This window comes from Hibiscus syriacus, unplaced genomic scaffold (assembly GCF_006381635.1).
Source record: "Hibiscus syriacus cultivar Baekdansim isolate YM2019G1 unplaced genomic scaffold, ASM638163v2 tig00110733_pilon, whole genome shotgun sequence".
Classification (NCBI taxonomy): Eukaryota; Viridiplantae; Streptophyta; class Magnoliopsida; order Malvales; family Malvaceae; genus Hibiscus; species Hibiscus syriacus.
This window is the reverse complement of record NW_024062845.1, coordinates 765382-782133: the sequence shown is the minus strand read 5'-3', so window position 1 is coordinate 782133 and position 16752 is coordinate 765382.

The following is a 16752-nucleotide window of genomic DNA, read 5'->3' as shown; positions in this document are numbered from 1 at the left end:
ATTTTCAAATCATTTTTTTCAAAATTTTCTTTTTTCAATTTTGAAAGCTCCAAATCCTTTTTCAAAATTTAATTTTTGCTTCCAAAATCCAATTTAATTTTTAAAAAGATAATAATTTTCTCTTTTAAATTTAGAAATTATTTTCTTGTATTTGGAATTCATGGTCTCAAATTCCAAAATCAATTCATCGTAAGTATTTTGTAACTCATCAAAAGAATATGAATTTAATTTATTTGAGTTAGAATATACATTTGAATGTTCTTGGATGGTCATAAGACAAAGGTTGACTACTTCATCTTCTCCATTATTGATGACATCCTCATCACTCTAATTAGCAACAAAAGTCTTTTTCTTTAGAAGATGACATTCATATTTAACATGCCCCATTCTTTGGAATTCATAGCACATCAGGGGACCCTTTTCTTGCTCAATTCATGCTTCACTTCATTTTCTTTGAAAGACATGAATTTTGTGAATCTTTTGAAGATCTTGGCAATCTCTTCATCATCTTCATCCACCTCTTCACTTGAATCTTCTTTATCTTTATTGGTGGACTTGAGAGCAATACCAATATCCTTTATCTTCTTCTCGTTCTTTTCTTCTTCTTGCTCCTCTTCTTTTACCATCAACTAATGAGTGAGGAAGGAACCAATATGCTCATCAAGATTGAGAGACTTTAGGTTATTCACTTCGATAATAGTTGTCTTCTTTTATTGCCAAGATTTCAAAAGATAATAAATCATATTCCTCACAAGTTTTTTTATTAGAGACGATCTCTCCATATCCCTTAAAGCCATTGATAATCACAAAAAATCCATCCGTCATAGCTTTGATATCTTCATCAGGTTTCATCTTGAAATTTTCATAGCTATGGTTAAGAATGTCGCTTTTGTTTCCCTTACTTCATCGGTTCCTTCATGAGTGACTTGGAGCTTTCCCCAAGTCTCCTTGGCATTTGAACAAATTAAGACTCTTTAATATTCATCTGGGCCTAATGCATAAAATAAAATGTGCATGGCCTTGGCATTTTGTTGGAATTTCTTATTCTCTTCTTGACTTCAACCTCTAATATCATTGGTTGGAGTAGAGTGACCTTTCATTATAGATTCCCAAGCCGTTAGATCACTTTCTTGAATGAAGAGCAGCATCCTATTTTTCCAATTGTCATAATTTGCTCCATTAAAATAAGGTGGCTTGTTGATCGATTGAGAATCTTTAATGTAGTAGGAGTCGAATGTTGAATCAATCTTTATTGGTTGATTGATAAGTTGATAGGGTTCTCCAAAGACCTTCTCAAGGTTGTTAAATTATCGATAGAGACTCGCTCTGATACCAATTGTTAGCTTTATCGATTAACCAAAAACCTCCAAGAGAGGGTGAATTGGCATTCGAATAAATTTGTGGTGGATTCGAAAATTAAAACTTTATACAGTAATTTAGAGTGGTTCAACTTCTAAACCAAGTCTACATCCACTACCTTAGCTATCCACACTAAGGATTTCTCAAATCCACTAGATTTACAAATCGTTAAGAACAAGGTATAACCTTACAAAGACACACAAGGTTTCTACCCCCAAAACCTTATTTATACTCTCCCAAAAAGAAGTTACAAATTTAGCAAACAAAAAACACCTCACAAAGGTAAATGTGTTTGCACAAATTAATCACTCATAAAAATCACACTTAAAAAAAATTAATAATGTTGCTCACAAGTGTGTTACAAAAGATTTGAAATTTTTTGTCTAAAACACTATTGATGTTGGTTTGATCTTGCAATTGACTTTCTTGTTGTTCTCCATTTGAATCTTGGTCACTTTTATGTCTTCTAACATAATCTAGTAGTTGAAGATTGAATAGAGCCGTTGGACTCATTAATTTTGAGCATTTAATGCTCACTTGCACATTTGGTATCGATACCAACATATTGGTTGTGGGAACAATTTTTATCTCAAAAAAACAAATTTAATTTGTAAAAAGTGATTTTTAAAAGAAATCTCATCTCGAATGATTTGATGATTGGTTAATAATAAAATGTGGTTCGAGGAGTCACCATCAATCTTTGATTAGGGTGTGATTGGGAACCCAAAAGTATTTGTTATTTTAATAAAAATATATTAATTAAAACAACAAATTTGCGGTTCGAGTTACCAAAATTTCAGTTTGGGAGTCGATTACGTGTTAGGAAGGATTAGCACCCCACAGTGCCCTAAATCGATATGTAGTCGATTAATTAGATATATTTGCAATGAAACTTAAGAATTCGAGTCAAATTTAATTTAAGATCCCATAGAAGTAATATTTTGAGAATTTCAGAATGAAACACAATAATATTTAATTATTTCTTATCGAGAAGAATCGGCCTCTCATGCCTTAAAGCAGTTGGTTCTTACTCCAATCGAAATGAGCAAATATTATAATTACAACCTAACGTTCATTATTAATTCAAAATAACAACACAAGACAATTCTAAGATAGAAAAATGATAATATCTAATGATTTTCAATCGAGACTAAACGACCTCTCATGCCTTAAATCAATCAATTATTACTCCAATCGAAATGAAGAAATATCATTATTTCGTCTTATAAATCAATATTGATTCGAGAGAAAAACGGTAATATCTAATTACTTCCAATCGAGAATAAATGACCACTCATGACTTAAAGCAGTCATTTATTACTCCAACCGAAACGAAGAGATATTACTGTTTTCAATATCGATTCGAGTGTTACTATTTTGAAAATACATTGGAAAACACATGCAATGATAAAGAAATTAAAAGCATATATCAAGAAAGTATAATTAATTATTTATTTTACCAATATTTAATGAGAATAAGGATGTTTAATTATTTAAATACCTAGAGTCGAGACCTTAGATCTGATCTATTAGTTTTTTATCGGTGAATTTAATTAAAAGAACATGATCTTTTTTCCCAATTCCCAGATTTTAAAATAGATTCGATTTAATTCGTGTCAGTGAATGGGATATACTTTCGTTTTAAAATTATCGAAAGTAACTTTCTTATATATTAAGACAGTCACTTTACGACAATATTAAAATAAACGAATATTACCCTTAGTCAATTTATTTCGATTCGAGTCAAAAGATGCTTATGAGGGTGTCATGCAAAATTAATCAAGGACTAAAATGAACTAACATGCAAACAACATGCAAAAATTAGAATAAAATGAAAATATGACTAAAATACAAACAATCAAACCATCATGTCAAAATTAAAATAAATAAAGCATAAAAGTGACTAAAATGAGCATTTTTAATATTGAGTGTTGAAATTACAAAAAATAAAAATAAATAAAACAGGGGGACTAATTTAAAATAAACTAAAATTGCTTGGCCAAATTAAAATAAATAAAAAGAGAGATTCTGGTTCGAAATATAAACATGCAAAAACTACAGGGACTATTTCCTAATTATTCCTTTTTTAGCCTAAACATGCATTCAAATAAAAAAGGTAAATTATTAAATCAGTCCAAAATTATTTTAAAAAAATTAAATCGTCATTACACATGACCAAAATGTAAAAACACGGTAAACATATAAGGACTAAACAACAAATAACCCTAAAAATATAACATGCATAAAAATTGGTAAATAGCAGATTCAGTCCATATAGATGACTAACATGCAAAACCAAGGCTAAACTAAGGGGACTAAACATCAAATAACCCTAAAATATAAAGCATGCACGAAAAAGGGTAAATAACAGGTTCGGTCCTTACAGATGACTATTTTGCAAAAACACGCACAACTTAGGGGGACCTATGTGTAATTTTCCTTGTAGTTTTCTATAAATACAACTTTTTTCCTTTTTTTAATTCTTTCATTTTTTTATTTTTAGAGAAGCGAAGCTCTCGCTTTTCTCTAAAAAGTGAACCCCTCACCGACTGTTTGGTTGTCGCCAGTCGCCACCATCTCTAGTGGCCGTCAAATTTTACCTGAATATTCACCTCGACCCCCTTATCTCAGATATGGGGTTCATTTTTTATGAAGGAGGATCTAGCGTCGTGAAAATGGCTGAGACCCTTTGGTTTTCTTGGGCTTCGATCGCCACAGTCCGTCGTTGGATTGAGTCGATCTCAAGGTACGTTGGTCTCCTAGCCTATGTGCTCCTCCTCACCATTCAGATCTGGTGATGGAGGTTTCGAACGCTACCGAAGCCTCCGACCGAAGGTAACTCTACTATTTTTTCCTTCTTCTTTTTTACTTTGTTGTTGCTTAAAAATGTTGTATTTCGAATAAGCAAAAAACTGAAAAGAGGTTGCTCTAAAATGTTTTTTTGTATTATTTTTGAAACAATGAAAGACTTTTACATTTTGGTTTGTGGGTTTTATAACCCATATTTGTTATAGTTTTTTTCTGTTCTTTTTGAAATGAAATTATAACAAAAAAGAAATCATTGTGATGTTGCGTCTGTATATTGTTACTTGCTGACTTGTGCCTTGTTGAGGTAGGGTCTTAGTGCAAGTTAGTGGTAGTGTCGGTGGTTGGGATTGGTACAGATGGGAAACGGTAGATCCTTTATCACTGATGAGATTTGTGCGGCGCCAGGAAAAGAGATGAGATCTAAGGGTGAATACCCTAATGGTTTTGGGTATCATCTGGGTCAGGTTATTGGGCTACAGGTTTGATTGGTTGAATCTGTTGTTGGGCTTCGAGTACCGAGCTGGATTGTATTGGGCAGTTAGTAGCTGAGCCCTGGTGTTGAGTTGTAAGTGGGCTCAGTTTGGGTTTGTAAAGCCTAATAATAATAATATTATTATTATTATTATTATTAAAAATGGGACAAAACGGGTATCGATAGATGCCCCTCTTTTCCCATTCTCGTGTCAACAAGAATAGGGCAAAAACGAGGAGATAATGAGTTTTCGTCCGGTCAACTCTGTGCTTTGAAATCTGATAAGGGATTTGCTCTATTGTTTCTTCAGGGTAGATCAAATCTCTAAAGAGAGGGATATGTTCCGCTGCTTCCTGAGGAAAAATCAGATCTGGGGACGTTGATTAATTCCACTATTCTTCAGGCAAGATTGAATCGAGGTAGACTTGTTCCACTGTTCCTTAGGAAGATCAAATATGGAAAAAGAGGGATATGTCCGCTGTTTCTTGAGGGAAAATCATATATGGGGATGTTGATTCATTCCACTGTTATTCAGGGAAGATTGAATTGAGGTAGACTTGTTTCACTATTCCTTAATAAATATCAAATATGGAAAAATAGGGATTTATTCCGCTACTTCTTGAGGGAAAATTAGATCTGGGGACATTGATTCATTCCACTGTTCTTCAGGGAAGATTGAATCGAGGTAGACTCGTTCCATTGTTTCTCAGGGAAGATCAAATCTGGAAAAAGAGGGATATGTTCCACTACTTCTTGAGGGAAAGTCAGATATGGAAATGCTTATTCATTCTACTTTTCTTCAGGGAAGATTGAATCAAGTTCGATTCGCTTTTCTTGTCTTCAAGAATATCAAATCTGAAAATTAAACATTAACCCTTATTAGTATGTGTTTGAGAATTCGAAAACATCATACCTGAAAGTCTTGGGAGGATAATCTTTGGAAAGTGATTTCTCTTGTGGGGGCTTGTTTTGTCGCCATCAAACATGGGAATCTTCCTCGACTTGAGTTTCAGTTGAACCTCTCCCTTTTTGGGACTTTGAATTGGTTACTTTTTCAAAAATTTCATTTTACAGAAAGATTTAAATGAGAAACTTTGGAAATTGTTTTCTCATTTTTAGGAAAATCATGCGAAAACATCCTGCCTGAAGGACTTATAGATGACCTGAAGGATTTAATCATCATTCTCGAAAGACTTACTGATGGCTCGAATGACTGACTAATTTTGGAAGTAGTTTACTAGATAAGAAACTTTGGAAATTGTTTTCTTACTTTTCAAAAACATCAATTTTGAAATTTAAATGAGAAATTTTCTCATTTTTCAAAAAACATGTGAAAACATTCTGCCTGAAGGTCTTATGGATGGCCCAAAAGACTTATTATCTTGCTCGTAAGACTTACAAATGACCCGAAGGATTTAAGCATCCTGCTCGAAAGACTACTGATGTCCAAAAGGACTTACCAATTTTGCAAATAGTTTACTAGGTAAGAAACTTTTCTTACTTTTCAAAATTTCAATTTTCAGATTTAAACGAGAAACTTTTCTCATTTTTCGAGAGACATATGAAAACATCCTGTCTAAAGGTCTTATGGATGACCCAAATAACTTATCATCTTGCTCGAAAGGCTTACAGATGACCCGAATGATTTAAGCATCATGCTCGAAAGACTTATTGATGGCCCGAAGGACTTACCAATTTTGAAAATAGTTTACTAGGTAAGAAACTTTTCTTACTTTTCAAAATTTTCATTTTTTAGATTTAAATGAGAAACTTTTCTTATTTTTTCGAAAAACATGTGAAAGCAACCTACCCGAAGGTCTTATGGATGGATCGAAGGACTTATCATCTTGCTCGAAAGGCTTATAAGTAACCCGAAGATTTAATCATCATGCTCGAAAGACTTAATGATGACCCGAAGGACTTACTAAGTAAGAAACTTTGGAAATCATTTTTTTACTTTTCAAAAAACATGTGAAAACATCATGCTCGAAGGTTTATGGATAACCCGAAGGACTTATCATCTTGCTCGAAAAACTTATAGATGACCGAAGGATTTAATCATCATGCTAAAAAGACTTTCTAATGGCCCGAAGGACTTACCAATGTTGGAAAATAGTTTAATAGGTAATAAACTTTGGAATCGTTTTCTTACTTTTCGAAAAACATGTGAAAACAACCTGCATGATGGTATTATGGATGGCTCGAAGGAATTATCATCTTGCTCGAAATTCTTATAGATGACCCAAAGGATTTAATCATCACGCTCGAAAGACTTGTTGATGGCCTGAAGGACTTACTGATTTTGGGAAATAGTTTAGTTTTTCAAAAAGTCCATCATGTCCAAAAACCTCTGAAAAGCAAACTTAGTTTCTTTGAAAAGTCATTTAAAAATACCATGTCAAGAAACCTCTCAGACTTAGTTTCTAAAAAATGTGTTAGCTGGGTAACATGCCCCACTTCAAAAATGATGATTGTCATGTGCATGGGGTTCCTCAATTCTTGAGTTTACGTCACTCTTAATACAATTCCCTCCATTTAAGGCTTGAATTTTGATTTTTCTTTTCTCTTCTTTTCTTGAAAATCTATAACAAATATGTACATATGTATGACAAGATGAATGCACTTAAATATCTCTAAATGTGATGCATGACTTTCCTGTATGTAGAAATGTTGATCATTCTTCTTCTAGCCTCAAAGTGTAGACCTCAGTCTTCCTTCACTTGGTCATTTTTTCATATAACATGCCTCAATATCGATGTAGCAACTTGCTATCTCAGGTTTTCAATCTTATGAAGATCAGCCCGATCATCTTGTGGTGTTTGTTTTCTATCTTCATTTCGAAGGAAATGTTTTCTCTCTCAAATTCTTGTCGTTGTCAGTAATATGATCTTGGTGCCCCTTTCCGTCATTGGGTCTATTACGTTCTCAGAGTTTTTTTTTAACACTACAGTTAATTGATGCTCAATTGGTTTGCTTTACTGATAAGCTTCTCTCAAATTCATGGTCTGGTCCTGACACTTCAAGTCATGAGACTCATTCTCAAAGTCTTCTTGGTCTGAGCCTTGTTATCTTAACATGATTTGGGTTTATGGTCATGCCCCAAAGTGGGTGCTTTCATGAATCATCCCTATTTGGGTGCCAAAATTCATCCTTGATTGGTCTTACCCTTGCATTTTTTCTATGCACTGGGATATGTGCCCTTTTCAAATAAGACGATCATCTGCTTTTCAACGGGTTACCGATAACGTCATAAGGAAGTGCTACAAGTTATATCCTCCATCCCTTCTGATCTATCAGACTACTTGCTTTCAAGATTATGGAATGCTTCATCATTCTGGCATCGTTTATTCTTTTTCTTCTATAGGGGCAGAATGAGCCTCACTAGCTTCAAGGACCTTTCACATTCCCATTTGAAAATTCTTTTATCTTTTCCATTATTTTAGAAATCAAATAACGAAAGAATTTTGTAAAGTATTACCCCCTAATTCAGGCTCACAATTGAAGCAAATCATAAACATGAGTTCACAGAATATCAAAAAAAATCAACAACTGTTTTAATATTTTCAAAGATATAGTTCTTTGACAATTGTCAAAATTGATGGGTTGGCTTTCTATTTTCTGAGGTTTCAGTCATCAAAGATGTCATTTCTTTCTCGGTACTTGTGAGCATTATAACATGCCCCTCTTTCTTAGCTTGGTATTTTAATTGGATGCGAACAAAATGACACATATAGCATGATCAATTACTAGACTTTCTAGAACACTTCTATTTCAGTTAACTGTCGAGTATCCAAGCAATGTCATGGTTTGAATACAATATATTCATAAAGCTAGGGCGTTTGGGTTTCCTCTATAACCAATTTCTTTAGTGGAATAACTCAGCTTTATTGTATAATATATAATATTAATAATAATTTATTAACCTTTTGAGTATTCAGTTTTAGAATTTCTTAAGCTCATCGAGAAGAACCTGTTATAGTTTATGTGTCTTTGATGGTCAGAAAATCCCATATTTATAGTTTAGTTCCCAAACATTTGACCTTTACTAAATTCATCCACTCCACCATTCCATTTGTGAAGATTATGATCATCACTGAACGTCCTCAACAAAAATATAGTCTAGTCAATTTTGCAATGCAATACACAAGAAAGGCCCATGTTATCTACCCCTATGCATACCTAAATACCAAGCCTCTTTGTCACTTCCTCATGAGAGGAGAAGACTATATTGCTCCCTTCAAGAGAAGGGTATGGTGTTCGAGTGTATCTTCTGGGGTAAGGTCCAAGGTCTTTATTTTATCAGGGTCCAGTCTTGTTATTTTGTCAAAGATTTATAGCTTTAATCATTTAAAGAGTTTTTAATTTAGTTGATATTCAAAGAACTGCAAGATTGCAATTTTCATTCAATGCTCGCTATCTTTAAAGCAACATAAGTTCACTTAATATCCTTACAAAAAAAACTGAGAAATAACAAAAAACAAATTCAAACAAGATGTTGCAAATGGAATAAAGCCTCACGAGGGATGAAACGATTTCTTCCTAATTAGGATGCCACATTACTCATCAGACATGTGGGTGTTCGACTGGATCTTTAGGGTTATTATAATCTAATGCCCCTCGCTCATTAAAAAATCAGGCCCCTAAATGATCAAATTCTATAACTTGCTCTTTGTCGCCCTATAATTCTTAGTGGCATGCCCCAAACTTCATATCTAGCTCTCAAATCTTCTCTAGGCACGAACGGGGTGGCCTCAATTTACCTTCAATAATTATGTCACAAGATTCTCTGCGAGTTATTAATAGGATCGTTATTAATGCACGTTAAGATGCAATGTATGATGTATATATGTGAATGTAAATATGCAAAAATTCACATGCGAATGCGAAAATATAGAAATGGGAATGCAAAATGTGTGATACAAATGTATGTATGCAAGAAATGTAATTCTAGATTGACCATCTTAAAACAACGTTCATTGAACACAAGGGTTTCGGTATGTCAAACAAAATTTACATATAAGGGATAATTGTAACTTCTAACTTTTCTATCTTTCTCCAAAGCCAAGTTAACTTTCAATCATATTCGGGTGTTGAGTTGTCAATCTGCTTCAATTCTCTTGTAAAGCCAGCTAAATCAATCGACTTGTGAGCCGCGTTGCTTGCTTAGATCATATCTTATTTCATGATATCGTCTTTTTCCTCAATCTTATGTGTCAATTCTCGGAGCTGTAGACACTGTTTTCATTTTTCCTTGCAAAAAAAGTCTTTGTGGTCGCGAAGGTTTTTTTCATTATCTCCATAATCATCTAATAGTCTCATCAATGTCTTGTTCCTTGCTCTAGTGGTTTCTAGTATGGCATCATTCTCATGTTTGTGGCGCTGGTATAAAGCTTCTATGTTAGCTACGTACTTATTCAACATCTGATTTTCAGCTTGACATTTTCCCAAATCATTAACAGTTCTATTTCTTATTTTTCTGCAATATGTAAATCATAAAAGAACTTCTTGGCTTGACCTTCATGCATCTTGCAATTATTTCTCTAGTTTTCAGCGTCGTTTTCATTTTAGTGACCCTTGTTTCTTACTCCTCTAGGGTATTTCCTATACCATCATTTTTAAAGGCTTGACTGATACTTTGAAAACCATCACACATGGCTTATATCTCTCTATATAATTTATAATTTTCATTCCTCAAATGATGAACTTGAGCTTCATACTTTAGCAAATCTTCTTCCTCCTGGATGCCCCCACTGATATCCTTACCTTTGAACACTTTTGGCTATGTCTTAATAGGACAATCACTTACCAAACTAGGTCGACCTTTCATTGCGAACTATAATTCTTCAAGATCCAAAAGATGTTGGCCTTGATGCTTGAAGACAATGCAATTTTCAACAAAATGTCCTTGAGCTCTAGCATGATACTCACAACGAACATTGATGTCATACCGATTTGGATATGGAGGTTACCAAGGTTTCACATATTGTGAGGCCACCTCTCAAGCTTCTAAAATCTTATCATACAACTCCTTATATGATAAAGGGATAGGATCAAAATGAAAGTCACCTCTCGGCTTGGATTAAACTAGAATCTTCATATTTATTTCTCCTCACGCTGGAAGTATACTCTTGAATACCCACGAGTTCTAATTGCATGACTTCTTTTCATCTTTTTAAACTACTACAGTTGTCACCACTTCCTTGGGGTCTCCGGACAACTTGTTGATACGAATGGTGATAACGCGTGATTTCTCAAATTGGCTAGGATTAGCTTGTTCTAAAGTATTCCTTTGTGTATTTGACATCGCATTATCATTTTCATTGAGCTTTTTTTTGCAGAAGTCTCTTTTCCTTTGGCCAAAACATCTATTCTATCCATCATCTTGGACATTTTCTCTCTCATATCTCTTATCTCCTTTTTATCTTCGTCAGACATTCGATCCTTGGGTACATGGCTCTCTACTATTCTCGGAGTCTCCTCAAGATGTCATTTCCTAACTGTGTTATAGTTTACTTGATCATAAAACCCTTTGTCCATCATGAAAACCTTTTACTCTGATGACCACTCACAAATCGACACCTTTTGATTATGTCATGATCATGCGATGTAAGCAAAAATAAAAACAACATAAAGCCAGGTTACTATGAATAAGATAAAAAAATGAAAAGAATTACTATAAAATCAATAATAACAAAATAAATTAATAAGCTAATGCAAATGCAAATGCGTAAGGTGTTGATTCAAAAGGGACCACCATAGAACAACCTTCATCAGACCATAAGTGCTCTTTACACTAGGCAGACGAGCTTCATTTTCTTCATTTAATTGATCTAGGCATTCCTCACGATTTGGTGTTTATCTTTATAGTTGTTGGACTTCTCAAAGTATTGATCCGTCTTTCTTCGTTTTACTTCACCTATCGTGATTGTTGGATCTCTAGACCTCTATTTCCGTGGGACTCTCCAAGAGGAAACTATCATTGATATCTTGTTTAATAGGAGTCTTTGATTAACCTTGAACTCTTTTTTCGTCGATCAACTTTATTGGTAAGTCATCGCCCTTGCGAAGTTAACTACCTAGTTATGGAACTCTTATGTAGATATGAAAGCCTTCTCATTTGGTCAATCACTTGAAAATTAACACCTTGTTTGGTTATGATGTGAAAATGCAAATGTAAACAAAAGATATGAAAATAAGATAACACAAAAGAAATTGTTAGTACCACTTAACCAAAAAAGCAGAAAAAAATTTATGAAAAGAAAAGATCCTACCCAATATGGTATCTACCCTCACATGCTTTTATAACAGTTCTACATATACCTGTTTTCTACCCCCATGCTTTGTTCAACGTATAAATTCTAACCTCATGCCATCTAGTTCGCATGCTTGTTTAAAAAAAATGAAACTAACCACATGATCTCTAGTTCACATACTTTTATTCAGAAATTAAAATTACACTACAAAAATTAAAATGCTCAAAAAGGGTTTTTCTTGTGTACTCTCCTTACGAGACTCTTAAGGTCTGGGTAAGGCTCTATCTAGATTCTAGGTTCACTATATGATGTATTTGGTTCTAAAGTAAGAGGTTCTCGAATTGTCCTTGTCAGTGCCCTCTTGGGCTATCAAACCCTCAATCCTAGCCAATCACAGGCTTTCAGGTCGAGTTCAATTAGAGGGGACACACCTCCTTATATCCATACAGAGGTTAAAACCATCACGATGACCATAAGGCGTGAGCTCCAAGATCAATTCACTATCCCATACAGTGGTGAAAACCACATGAGGGAGTAGTTTCTCGCTCTTACTTAAATAGGACGGAGCGGGGTTTTAGCTCATGTTATGCAAATTCAATTGTGCAGTGTGTGAGGAAAAGAGAAAACAAAGCAAACAATGCAAAACATAATTCTCAAAGTTTTGAACATTTATTTAATTTGAAAACAATAGCAAACAAATCGGTACAACCATTTAGTGGTTAATCAAATTGCAAACAAAAATCTATTCAAACCACACAAGGGATTAAAAATCAAATTAGAATGACTTGTAATTTCCATTTGCAAAGACAATTAATTAATTGACTATCGGCCTGACTCTCTAAAAAAGTCCCCAGTGGAGTCGCCAAGCTGTAGAAATGATTTTTTCTTTAAAAAATTTAATTTTTAAAAAGTGATTTTTAAAATAAATCTCATCTCGAATGATTTGATGACCGGTTAATAATAAAACGTGGTTTGAAGAGTCGACATTAATCTTTGATTATGGTGTGATTGGGCGCTCAAAAAGTATTTGTTATTTTAATAAAAATATATTAATTAAAATAACAAATTTATGGTCTGAGTTACCAAAATTTGAGTTCTGGAGTCGATTACGTATAGGGAAGGATTAGCACCCCCCACAGTGCCCTAAATCAGTATGTAGTTGATTAATTAAATATCTTTGCAATGAAACTTAAGAATTTGAGTCTAATTTAATTTAAAATCCCATACAAGTAATATTCCGGGAATTTCAGGATGAAACACAATAATATTTAATGATTTCATATCGAGAAGAATCAACCTCTCATGCCTTAAAGCATTCGATTCTTACTCCAATCGAAATGAGGAAATATTATAATTACATCCTAATGTTCATTATTAATTCAAAATAACAACACAAGACAATTCTAAGATAGAAAATGATAATATCTAATGATTTTTAATCGAGAATAAACGACCTCTCGTGCCTTAAAGCAGTCAATTATTACTCCAATTGAAAGGAAGAGATATCACTATTTCATCTTATAAATCAATATTGATTCAAGACGAAACAGTAATATCCAACTATTTCCAATCAGGAATAAATGACATCTCATGCCTTAAAGCAGTCATTTATTACTCCAACTGAAACGAAGAAATATTACAATTTTCAATATCGATTCGAGTGTTACTATTTTTAAAATCCATTGGAAAACACATGCAAAGATAAAGGAAATTAAAAGCATATATCAAGCAAGTATAATCAATTATTTATTTTACCAATATTTATTGAGAATAAGCATGTTCAATTATTTAAATACCTCGAGACGAGACCTTAGATCCGATCTAATAGTCTTTTTTCGATGAATTTAATTAAAAGAACATTATCATTTTCCCAATTCTCGAATTTTAAAATGGATTCGATTTAATTCATGTCATTAAATGGGATATATTTTCATTTTAAAATTATCGAAAGTAACTTTCTTATACGGACAGTCATTTTACGACAATATTAAAATGAACGAATATTACCCTTTGTCAATTTATTTTGATTCGATTCAAGAGATGCTTATGAGGGTGTCATGCAAAATTAATCAAGGACTAAAATGAACTAAAATGCAAGCAACATGCAAAAATTAAAATAAAATGAAAATAGGACTAAAATACAAACAATCAAATTGTCATGTCAAAATTAAAATAAAATAAAGCATAAAAGTGACTAAAATGATCATTTTTAATATTGAGTGTTGAAATTACAAAGAATAAAAATAAATAAAATAGGGGGATTAAATTAAAATAAAGTAAATTTGCATGGCCAAATTAAAATAAATAAAAATATATATTTTGGTTTGAATATAAACATGCAGAAACTACAGGGACTATTTCCTAGTTATTCCTTTTTTAGCCTATTTCATACATTTGATTAAAAAGGGTAAATTACTAAATCAGTCCAAAATTATTTTAAAAAAATTAAATCAGCACTACATATGACCAAAATATAAAAAACGCTAAACATTAAGTGACTAAACAGTAAATAACCCTAAAAATATAACATGCATAAAATGGGTAAATAGCATATTCAGTCCTTACATGTGACTAACATGCAAAAAAAAGGCTAAACTAGGGGGACTAAATAGAAAATAACCCTAAATATAAAGCATGCACGAAAAAGGGCAAACAACAGGTTCGATCTTTACAGGTGACCATTTTGTAAAAACACGCACAACTTAGGACGACCTAAGTGCAATTTCCATTAAAGTTTCTATATATACAACCTTTTTCCTTTTTTAATTCTTTCATTTTTATTTTTTTTATTTTTAAAAAGTTGGCCCCTTCGTCGACCGTTTGGTTGCCCGCCGTCGCCGTCGCTGATAGTCGTTGGCCACCAAATTTTACCCAGAGATTCGCCTTGACCCCCTCGTCTCAAATATGGGGTCCGTTTTTTGTGAAGGAGGCTCTAGCGTCGTGAAAATGCCCGAGACACTTCGACTTTCCCAAGCTCCGATCGCCGACATCCGTTATTAGATCAGGCAGATCTCAAGTTCTGTTGGTCTCCTCGCCCGTGTACTCATCCTCACCGTTCAGATCTGGTGATGGAGACTCGAACATCGGTGAAGCCTCTGGCCGAATGTAACTTTACTATCTTTTCCTTTTTTTCTTTACTTTGTTGTTGCTTAAAAATGGTGTATTTCGAATAAGCAAAAAACCGAAAATAGATTGCTATGGAATGCTTTTTTTGTATTATTTTCAAAACAAATGAGAGACTTTTACATTCTGGTTTGTGGGTTTTATAACCCATATTTGTTATAGATTTTTTCTGTTCTTTCTGAAATGAAATGATGACAAAAGGAAATCATTGTGATGTTCCGTGTATGTGTTGTTTCTTGCTGACTTGTGCCCTGTTGTGGAAGGGGGCTTGGTACACGGTTGGTGGAAGCATCGGTGGTTAGGGATTAATACAGATGGTTGGCGGCAGATCCTTTATCAGGGTCGTTGGATCTCTCCCAGATCTAGCGGTTGAGATTTGTGTAGCGCCAGAGAATAGAGGAGAGCTTAGGGTGAAAACCCGTTAGTGGGCTCTAAGTTTGATTGGTTGAATCTGTTGTTGGGCTTCAAGTATCGAGTCGGATTGTAATTGGGGCAATTGGTAGATGGGCCCTAGTGTTGAGTTATAGAAGGGCCCAATTTATGTTTGTAAAGCCTGAATAATAATAATAATAATAATAATAATAATAATGGGACAAAAACGAGTGTCGACATTGGTCTCGAGACCAAGCCTTCCAACTATCAAATTTATAGCCGTTAAACCTCCGATATCGATACTGTTTGAATCAATATCAATACCCACCCATCGATCTCAAGACTGAGGCCTTGGTATTGATAACAAAAACCATTATGGAATTTTGGTATTAAGACTGCTTTACTGGTCTTGAGATTGGATGGTGTTTTGGCTAACATTCAAGTGTTTTAAGCTTTAAAATGATATTTATAAAATGTAAATATACTCAATAACACTTGTGATTATTTTTCACACTTAAAAATGTTTTAAAAACATTTATGAAAAATTATTTATAAAATCGTGAATTGCAAATTTTTAACAACTTAAAACATTTAAAAATAATGTTATATCAAAATCTAATGTTGGTTCAACAACTTCGTACAATGTCTTTAGTATGTTTGTGTTTACGAGACTCATAATGTTGCTATAAATTAGTGATTATATTGTTGGGCTTTATAAGCTTAGCGTTCGCATGTTTTCATTCGCATGTTATTAGTTTGAGTCATTCAAGGAGCATTATCATCAATAGGGCTTCGAACATCTCTTCTAGAGTATTGTATTGTAGCTTTACTGGGCATGTGTATTCATAGAACCTTATGTCTTTTGATTATCAAACTTGAGTTGTATTATTTGATTTAAACTATGTGTCACAGTGCTCCGATTTATAAAAATGTTTTATAACTGTCATGTATGTCTATTTTGGTACCATTCAGTATGCTTTTAAATGAAAATGAACTGCTTATAAATTTTAGTGGTTACCTCAGTAACCCAATGTGAAACTTTAGGTCTAATCGGATTTAGAGTGTTACTATTTCAGCCAGAAAAATACATGATAGTAGATCTTGTTAGTTCATTGGGCTAAGGTTATCACGCTTACCAAACCTCTGGGCTAAGTAGGGTTATTGGACTCAATTACTAGCGGACCAAGTAGGCATATTAGATGGTTGGTGGTTTGGGTTGCGACTGGTATCATTTCGTACGAATTAGGCTTCTATCTTTTAGGTTGAAACTTCAAGGCTTCCAGAAAGGCAGGCTACGTCAATGACGATCTAGCACTCATTGGCAGTGGCACGTCCAATAATCGATCAAGCGTCTAAATAGGATGT